Raw genomic sequence first — 10,958 nt, forward strand, 5'->3', positions numbered from 1 at the left:
AGGAACTAGGTGACATTTCAAAAGGATACACAGTTTTCAAGAAAAGTACATTATAGAAAATGCATGAAATTCTCAAAAAAAAACATTTTATTTAAAATAATAATAAAATGAATGTTCCAAAAAGAAAGGCCCACTCTAAGAGAGAGCGGGAAGATAACATGTTCAAAATAACAAAATTTCAAGAGCTGTAAACGATGACATGTTAAAAATACTAACAAAGCCAGGCAGTGGTGACACATGCCTTCAATCCCAGCACTCAAGGGACAGATTGCAGATCTCTGTGAGTTTGAGGCCAGCAGGGTCTACAGAGCAAGTTCCATTACAGCTAGGGCTACACATTGAAACCTGTCTCAAAAAGAAACCCACCAAAACAAAGTCAAAATCATACTAACAAGTATGTGGCTAGATGTAAAATGGAGAGAAAAGTTACTGTAAAGGCTTTAGAGGAGGAAGTTCATTGGAGATGAAAACAGGGCAGAGTGAGTAAATAAGCCATGAGGAGATGGGGGGTCTGACATGGGAGGGACTTGATATGGCTCCCAAAAACATTAGCATGAATGACCATAGCATAGGCATGACCAACAATCAAGAAGACAGGCAAGTCAGACAGATTAACACTGGAGACTATGTGTATTGAAGATTACATTGTCCTGGAAGCCATAGCAAATAATTTACTTTGTACTTAAGGACAATGGGAAGACAGCGGCACAGTTTGAGCAGAGTAATGGTAAACTCGATGTTTCAAACAAATAGCTCTGGAAGCTTTGTATGAGATAGACTACAAAGTAAAGATGTAAACAGGAGTGCCAGTCAGAACAGTATAGCAGTAACTTAGGGAGGATAACTCAGGAAATGGCTATCAGGAAAACAGCATGGAGTTCCTGATGATTTGTCAGAAAGTGAAGTGAATAGGATTTACTGATAGGGTAGACGGAAGAGGTGGGAGAACTTGCATCAGCAACTTTATAGCTAGGGCGCCTGTATCAAGTCAAAATTGAAACAAAGTGTTCATTGCAGAAAGGGGTTACTGAAAGCCAAATCATCAGGGTTCCATTGTGTCCACCCTCTCTCTCTCTCTTTTTTTCTCTCTCTCAATCTATGCATGCATTGTGTGTGCCCGCACAGGTGTGTGTATTTGTGTGTGTGTGTGTGTGTGTGTGTGTGTGTGTGTGTGTGTGTGTGTGTGTGTGTGTGTGTGTGTGTGTGTTGGGTGGGATAATACAGAAATTTAAAGGCATAGTTGGATGGGAATATATAGAATGCAAAGATACGGGAAGTAATTTCTTTTGCTGAAGATAATCTTATTCACAGTTTGTTTCTGATAGGCCAAAGGCAATGTGTTCTGTTTTCATTGACTGTACGAGGTCTTTACTTTTTCAAAATTGCTCCTGGAGCTTACACTCCAGCACACATGAAGGCACCCCATCTCTTTTTGTCAGACCCACTTGGTAGCTTCTGAAGTAATAATGAATGCTACAGTGCTTCAACAGAAAGCTGTGCTTGTGGCTGTTGAACTCCTTGCACTAACTACACAGGTGTAAGAGATGATCACGCATAACCCCAGCTGCAGCTGTGGCTGGACACCCTGCCCTGTGTTGGTCCTTTTGCACTTCACAGGTGGGAGGCCATTCTGAAAGCAAAGCCATCCCACAGGCACTGGGCTGGAACACAATTGATTTCCTTTGTGGAACTAGCCACAGAGAAATCCTTCATGTATGCTCCCAGACTGGGTTTCAAGTGGTTGTAACATGCTGACACATAGCATGGAAGTGATACTGTTGGAACATTTTGGAATTTCAAAGCACCATCTGATGGGACAAAGTGCAGAGAAACCAGAGGTTAAATAAAGGGAGAGATTTTCTCAGAGTGAAAAGAAAAATGTATGTTTATTTTTTTTTACTTTACCTGTTTAATCTTTTATTTATTATTTGAAATTTATACATAATGTATTTTGATCATATATGTGCCCCATTTTCCTCATCCGACTCCCCTGTACCCCCCTCCCAACTTTATGTAGCATTCTTTTTTTACCTCCCACATAGTCCAGTTAGTGTTGCCTACATGAGGATTGTGGGGGAACCATGACCTCACCCCTAAAGAAAATGACTCCCCTTCCCTTAGCAGCTTATTGGACTTCTCTGTCCTATCCATGCTCAAGTTTTGTCTGGCTTAAATTTGTGCAAGTCTTGTGAAAGTAACCACAGCTACGATGAGCTCATGAATACAGTGTCTATATCATATGCAAAAGACAACATTTTCCAGCATTCTTTCCCATCCTCTGGGTCTAACATTCTTTCTGCCCCTTCTTCTGCTTCTTACCCAAGGTCCTTGATGTTCCCAGAGAGTTCTCTCTCTCTCTCTCTCTCTCTCTCTCTCTCTCTCTCTCTCTCTCTCTCTGTGTGTGTGTGTGTGTGTGTGTGTGTGTGTGTGTGTGTGTGTGTGTGATGTATGTGTCCTATTTCTGGCTGAACACTCAACGTATTTTCTGAAGTTTTACCAGTCATGGGTATGTGCATTAACCACTGCCCATTGCAGATAGAAGCTTCATAAATAAAGTTGCTAACAGCATGGATTCTTGGGTATAGAAATACTTAGAGAACAATTTGGCAAAATAACCATGTAGGAAAATAAAAATAGAAATGTGCACATGAACACACACACACACACACACACACACACACACACACACAGGACTTTTACCACTTTTACTGTACAAGGCATGATTTTTCACCTATGAAGCATGCCGAAAATCCAACCAGAAGGCCCTTAGCTACATCCATAATAGCCATGTATATGCAGTCTTTTGTCCCTTGGTTGCCTTCATAGTGGTTTCTAACCTTGAATAGTTTTTATGTGTTTCACTTAAGGAAATATGTGGAAGTGAGGAAACTTGAAAAGGCTCATGATATGTTGTGATGGCAATTCCTGGCATCAATTTGACTACATCTGAAATTACCTAAAAATCCAAGAACTAGGTACACCTGTTGGAGTGGTTCTTTTAAAAAATAACACTTTTTTTTCATTTGTTTTATATACTGACTGAACTTTCCCCTCCCTCCTTTCCTTCTGGTTCCCCCTCCCATTCCCACCCTGCTTCCCAACTACTCCCTTCCCTCCTCATCTGTCTCCATTCACAAAGGGGCAGGCCTCCCATGGGCTTGAACAAAGCAGGGCCCATCAAGCTGAAGCAGGACCAAGCTCCTCCCCTTGTGCAAAGGCTGGGCAAGGTAATCCAGCATGGGGAACAGGTTATCAAAAGCCAGCGAAGCTCCAGGGACAGGTCCTGACCACACTGCTAGGGGCCTTAAAAACAGACCAAGCTACACAACTGTCACACACATGCAGAGGGCCTAGGTCAGTCCCATGCAGGCTCCCTAACTGTTGGTCCAAATGCCGTGTGCTCCCATGAGTTCAGGTCAGCTGTCTCTGTGGGTCACCCCCATCAAGAACCCCCTGGCTCATACAATCCCTCCTCCCTTTCTTCAGCAAAACTCCAAATCTCAGCCCAGTGCTTGGCTGTGGATCTCTGCATCTGCTTCCATCAGGTGCCAGACGAGTATCTCTGATGACAATTAGGGTAGTCACCAATCTGATTATGGTAGACAACCAGTTCAGATACCCTCTCTATCTATTGCTAGGAGTCTTAGCTGGGGTTATCCTTGTCGATTTCTGGGGGTTTCCCTGGTGACAGGGTTCCCCATAACCACAAAATCCCTTATCAAGACATCTTTTTGTTACTGGGGGGCTCATAATTAAATCATTTGAAATAGGAAGAACCACCTTTAACCTAGATCTTTTGAGATGGGAAAATCCACCTTTCTGGGCTACACCTTCTGCTGGCAGCCTATATAAAGGACATGGAAGAAGAAATCTTTCTCTCTTTGCCCATTTGCCCTCCCTCCCTCTGGCTGTTAAGCCAATTCCTTTGTTGACATTGGAGTCTACTTCAGGACTTTGGCATATACTGAAGACCAGCTGAGACTGGACTAAAGAACTATTGACATGTTAGACTTTTCATAAATAGACAGCCATTGTTGAACGAGCTGGACCACAGCCTAACAAATCCCATCTATATCTATATCCATATCTATAGATATGCATATACATACATATTCACCCATTCTATCAACTCTGTTCTTATGTGGAACCCTGAGGAATACATGCGGGAAGGATGCATTAATGGATTGGGGGAGTAAAAACTGGAAAAAAACAAAAGTAGAGAGGGCTTTAATAGGTGCCGAGAGGTTTAAGGAAGAGAATGGGCAAATGAAAGAAACAAGTGGATAAATGAGCAAAATCAAAACAAAGTGCGAAAGCAAAAAAACACATAGAAACCTACTATCTTGTAATCAAATTAAAATAAAAATTGAATGTGATATGAAAGAATTGAGGAAACACTGGGGGTTAAAGGTTTAAGTGTGGATATAATTGGACAGAGAAGGGGTAAGAAGAGGTTACTAGGTAGGTTACCAAACCTAAGACTATATGAAAAAGGCTATGGAATCCCACTAGTTTATACAATTACAAAGTATAATTTCTAAATGAAGTTTTGCCTGGTAAGATGGCTCAGTGGATAAAGGTATTTGCCTTTCAGCTTTGCAAGCTGAACTCTGTACCAGTGACAATGGGCTGGAAGGAGGGAAGTGACTCACAAGTTGTCTTCTGACCTCCACACATAAAGCATCCAATGTGCATGAATGCATACACAAAAAGTGAATAAGTTAATGGATAAAATATGAAAACAGTAGAAGGTGTTTGAGTGGAGGTGTGCTGGATGGCTGGAAGTGCTGCATCAGAAGTCATGGGTTGTTCCTGGAAAATCCCAACGCCAGGCGTGTCATCCCTCCCTATGAGTTCTTGGTCACGGAGGCCCCAGCGGTCTCCAAAGCAACAGGCTATTGCCACTGCCCTTGGCTCTGTGCTATAACTAGATGAGAAGACCCTGGTGCTGAAGGCACCACACATGTCAATCACAAAATGTAGAGACCTAAATCTCAAATGGTAGGACAAATCTCTTCCCAGCAAAACAGTGCTGCAGTTGCGTGTTTTGTATCATACTCTACTGAAATTTTCGTTTTCATTGTCTCTGTATCCTAGACCTGTTGTGCTCATTATCAGCAGACTGACTGCCACCTGGACCACCTGGATAGTTTCCCAAAAGGATTGTGGAATCGGGAACAAAGGAACCTTAAATCAACCCCAGAGTCTGCCGGCTAAGTCATGTTGTCAATATTTGTGTCAGTAACACGACTTATCAAGTCCTTGTATTTGTATTTAGTCTTTGTATTTAGTACCTGGATCATTTACATTCAGACTACAGCTTTCCACTGTGATGGGAGCGTGTGACTCAGTGGAACTGAGAGTCACTAGAAGGGGGAAGTTAGTCAACTGCTTCAAATAGCAGCTTTGATTGTTACTTTTTCCTACTCAGTCAACTCATCTTGTATATGCCTCTCTCTCTCTCTCTCTCTCTCTCTCTCTCTGTGTGTGTGTGTGTGTGTGTGTGTGTGTGTGTGTGTGTGTGTGTGTGTGTGTTTGCACATGCACATGAGTGGGGTGTGTGAACAGATGAGCGGGGTGCATGCACATATGTGCACCTATGTGTGGAGGCCAGAGGTCACCACTGAGAGTCCTCCTCTATCACTCCACCTTATTGTTTTTGTAACAGGGTTTCTCTCTGAATCTGGAACTCATTGATTTGGGTGGACTGTCTGGTCATTGAGCTCAGGGGGGTCTGCCTGTCCCCGAAACACCAACCCTATGGTTATAGATAATTACTCTTTTATACAATTGTATACAATATTTTTTATACAGGGATGTTAAGGATCTAAATTCAGATATTCTGGCTTGCATGGCAAGCATTTTACCCAGTGAGCAACCACCCCAGCCCTGCTCAATTGCCTAGCTTTAGTTTTCTGAATTGCCAACAAAATAAGTTTAAAAAGCACACTAATGTCTGGGGGACACAATTGTACCTCTCTCCTGAGATGTGGCCATCATTCTGAAGCCTGAGAGACTAAACAGTTATGTTGAAGGTTATCTCTCCAGACTCTCTTGTTAGACACCCCCAATGTCAGGATGAAAAGCTGGAACAGTTGTTTGAGGTCATGAATTCAAAATACCCAACTGATTGGCTCAGTTCTTCACTACTTATACAATCAGAACTCACATGTAATCAGCATCTGTTGTCTCCATAAGGTATCAGGCTCTTTTTCGCCTCTCAAATGCCCCTTTCAAAAGATTATAAACATTACACACCTTAAGCCAACCCTCTTTGTAGATTTTCTCACAGAAACCTCTCCAGTCATTCTCTACACCCTACCGATGCCTTAGCAGCTGTGTGCCCCCAAAGATTTTCCTTCTAATCAAGGCTGAAATCCGTTTTGCGTTTTCACATAAGCAAACATGGGACTGTGTGGATGAGTAAGCACTATTTTCTCCAGTCATTCCTGATTGGATGATGCTTTGAAGGTTTCTATGGACTTCCTGAAGTAGCAACAGTTTAAGCTAAACAATGACACCTAATAAAACCATATATCAAACAAAGGCATATCAGGAGAAGGCACAAGATGCCATGTAGGTTGGCTCACTAAGAGGAGTGATATAGGAAAGGCTGAGTTTCCAGATTTCACAAGCTAGAGACATCACAAGGAAAAATAGGAGAAAACACAGAAAAAAAAAAAAACCTTCCCATTGCAGCCAGATTCCTTATCCTTTTTAATCATCCGTGTATGGAAAGCAGCCACTGTGGCACTCTCCTGCCTGGCATGTAATCTTCAATATACAAACGTGTAGTTTTAAATTTTCTTTTAACAAATCAATGAAATGCATAATCGTTCTATGTCTAATAGCATAATTCAACGAGTTAAAAGTCTAATAGCTGTGCTCCTGGGTAGCATAACCATAAGTGAGCTACTCAGTCTTTCCCGATGAGTGAAAAAAAAAAGAGTGGTTTTATACCAACCACTTCTACTTCCTATTATAATACAATTCTGCCCATCACCAGCAGCCTGAAATTATAAAGAGCAAAACATTTAATGAACATGCTCTCATTAAACGGTGCATATCCACTAACTCTGGGGGAGAGAAAGCCAAGACTCACAGTTTGAACGGTCCTAGAACAACCTTAACAGCAGCTTGTTAACAATCAGACTGAGTAGTATTACACTGTTTCAGCAATTTGGAAGCAATTTATTTTATTTATTCCCACCATTGCACTTTTTGGACCTATAATATATTCCATCCATCAGAAAGCTTTATCTCAGCTGGAAAACATGAATTCTTATTTTGGTTTCTAAAACTCCAATTCTTTATTCGATTCTAAGTGCCTTTAAAATTGAAATGCACCTGGTTAGCACTTATTCTTATAGGTAAAATACATAGTCATATTCATATTTCAGAAGAGTGTATATTTAAATTTACACCCAGAAAAATAAATAAATGATAAAAATAAAATGAAATTCACACCCTGTCAAGACTGTAATTGAAAATGAGAACTTCCCTCTATTCCTTTGCTTTCAACTTGAACATTGGGTTTCTTGTTTGCTGTCTAATATATATATATATTTCCACATCTGTCAGATGCAATGGCACTGCCCCAGGATGATTTATTTAACACTGGCATCATTCTACCAGAATAATCCACTTTGTAGTTCTCAGTTCTGACTAGTAAAGATGCTTGAGCTTGAAAGTCCCCTGAGGAGAAATTAAATAATAGCATAGTGGAAAGGTCATCAGATGATCTATTTAGGACTGAATATTTGATTCCTTTTATTTTAGATAGCATACCTATGACAATAGAAACCAATTTGGAAATAATTGAAGATTTTAACTCACGTTTACTGAGCAACTAGGTGCTGTAATGACATTGTAGATTAGACCAAATTGCAGCAACACCCCTTACATGCATCTATTTAACCATTACAGAAATAGAAGTTCCTGGTACATGTTCATGTGTAACCCAGTTACTGAGTAATAACTATTAGAGAGTGGTCTGTTCTGTCTGATTATTCTGTAATTGTTTTGCACAAAATTTGCACGGATACTCTTCAATAAAAATATAGCCTATGCTGAATAGTGGTGGCACACACCTTTAATCCCAGCACTTGGGAAGCAGAGGCAGGCAGATCTCTGACTTCCAGGCCAGCCTTGTCTACATGGTGAGTTTCAGGACAGCCAGGGCCACAAACCGTGTCTCAAAAAACCACACATACATACATACATACACACACACACACACACACACACACACACACACACACACAAAACTGTAGCCTGGAGAACCACTCTTCCCTGAGGATAAAGCCCATAATTGTTTATCCAAAACCAAATGCTCAGCCCTAAAAACGTGTAACGTGTGTGTGTGTGTGTGTGTGTGTGTGTGTGTGTGTGTGTGTGTGTGTGCTGTATTTAAAGAAAATGAGGTCATGGATTTGAGAGAAAACAAAGGGGGAATCGGGAAATCACTTTGTGTTCTGATAGAAACTGTCCAAACTATGCATTAATAAATATGCATTGTTTTTATTTCAACTGTATAGCTTCTTTCTATATTGGTATCACTAAGCTAACCTCCTATAGAACACATACATGCACTTGAAACACAGAAGCTGGATTTGGTGTTTATAGGTAGTAGTCAAATTTTCAGAGTGGCAAGCTATGGAGTAATGTTTATTGAACCACAACCACAACAAGTAGGTTAGTTGCTAGACAGATAGGTAGATACATACATACATATATATTTGTTCATAGAAAGAAAAATAGATTAATGATAAATGCACATATACATAGAGAGAGAAAGAGAGGGGGGAGAGAGAGAAAAATGTTAGATGATAGACAGACAGACAGACAGATATAGACAGACACAGTACAGTACCAAGGACAAGACAGACAAACTAGATTGGATTCAGATTTTGAAAGAGATACAATCTTACCAAACTGAGTATTTTCACTAAACTGACAAGTCAGTTTAATGAAAGAGTCACTTAACTCCCTGCCACCTACATTTGACCAAACCACTTGTTAAAGAACTTATGCAAAGTCTTATTTTCCTGATCTTTCCAAACCTTATTTTCTTTCCACTGTTTGACTTACCCTTCTTCTCCAAGCAGCCCCTTACTGGCTCAGTGTTTTCTCAATTGTGACTGGAGTTAAGGAACAACCATTTGTTGCCCAGGACACACATTTTCCTGGGATTGAGTGAGTTACAGTCATCAACTGAGCCAATGGATGCCCTGGGCAGAACCATTGGAAGGCCCCTGAGGAGCGGGTTGAACTCCTCAACATCCCAAGAAATCTTCCACAATGTAAAACTCCATGAGCTGCTAGTTTGGCATTCATTTCACCATTTCATAACCAACACGCAGCCTCTGAAATACACATTCAGCTACAATTTCTCTTGAGGCTAGCCAATAAACTGAAGTGGGTCAAACCAACCCACAATTCTTTAAGAAACAGCCACCCAATGGCAATAGACTGTTCATCTTACTCTTCAAGCTAAAACCTTGATTTTGAAATGTCTGATGAGAAGGGGAGTGCAATTGTGCGATATGTAATTGAGATGTACTCATTTGCGTTTTAATTGTTAATGCAGGTCTCTATAGGAAACAACACATCCACCAGAAGGTTGGGGGAGAACCCAACAGAACATGCTTACAAGACTCACTTGCTTTCTTTGGGCATGAGATACCCACTACCTTCCACAAGATGGCAGGCAGTTTTCATTTTACTATTGGTGATCAAGAGGAAATTGTTCCATTCTCAAATGACAACAACCCCAGGTAGCTAGGGTGACATTTGCTTTACATTATGATACACACTAATTAATCATTAGTGATCCCAGAAGTAAGTCTGCTAAAAATTCTTTGCAATGGCTTTTCCCAGCAGGGGCTTTCAATATTGATGCTATTACATGCACATATGTTCAGCCAGTATATGCTCTAGCCATGGCTTTAAGCTTTTAGGGTATTTTAATTAATATTGCCTCGATTAATATTTACATCTCATTCAGAAGGGGAAACAGCAACGCTAGTAAAATCAAAACAGGAAGGAAAAGCAATAAACAGGGCTTTACGGAGCTGAAGGCAGCTGCCGAGTTTTCAGCATGAGGCACATCTGTCTTCTGGCATCTGATAGCTTCAACTTTATCTCAGGCTTACCTTAAAGTTACTGAAACAATTATGTCTTTAAAACAAAACAAAAACCTTGGCTGGCATGCCTTCCATCCTATGAAATCAAAGTATATAACTTAAAAACAAACAAAAAACCAGGGTCTCATATATCCCAAGTTGGCCTTGAATTCCATAAGTACCGAAGACTAACTTTGTCCCCCCCCCCCTTTTTTTTCCGAGAGAGAGCGTTTCTCTGTTTAGCAGCACTGGCTGTCCTGGAACTCACTTTGTAGACCAGGCTGGCCTTGAGCTCATGGAAAACGGCTTGCCTCTACCCTTGCATGGTCAGTGCTTGGATGGCACACACACCAACATGCCCAGTCACATGCAATGTTGAAGAACCTCATGTGTAAGAGATTAGTACTTACTCAACCAACCGAGCTGCCTCTGTCCCCTCAACTGACAAGAAGCGCTCAGACTGTCTTCTAACATGAACTCAATTCCTTTTCGAAAAGCTTCCGAGTGCTAAGCAGCTGCTCCAGGCCTTGGCTACAATCCAAACTGTAGAAAACCAGCGCGGATGTTCTTCTCATCTACAAGGAGTATTGCACAAAAGGTTCACCAACCATCTGAGCAGCTACAGCCAGCCTCGTTTCCGCCACTACCTGAAGCTGGAGCAGAGCAGAAGTAATCTGTCCATGCCTTCTCTACTGGTGGTGGTGGAAACCATGAATTTTAGACTTACATCTTGTTTCCAATTGTAACCGGCTACTCCTCCACTCAGTTCAACTACACCCACCCCTGAATCCATGCTAATGCACCTCTTGAAGTTTTTCTTTTACTCTTTCACTG

Source organism: Cricetulus griseus, chromosome X (genome assembly GCF_003668045.3).
Source record: "Cricetulus griseus strain 17A/GY chromosome X, alternate assembly CriGri-PICRH-1.0, whole genome shotgun sequence".
Classification (NCBI taxonomy): Eukaryota; Metazoa; Chordata; class Mammalia; order Rodentia; family Cricetidae; genus Cricetulus; species Cricetulus griseus.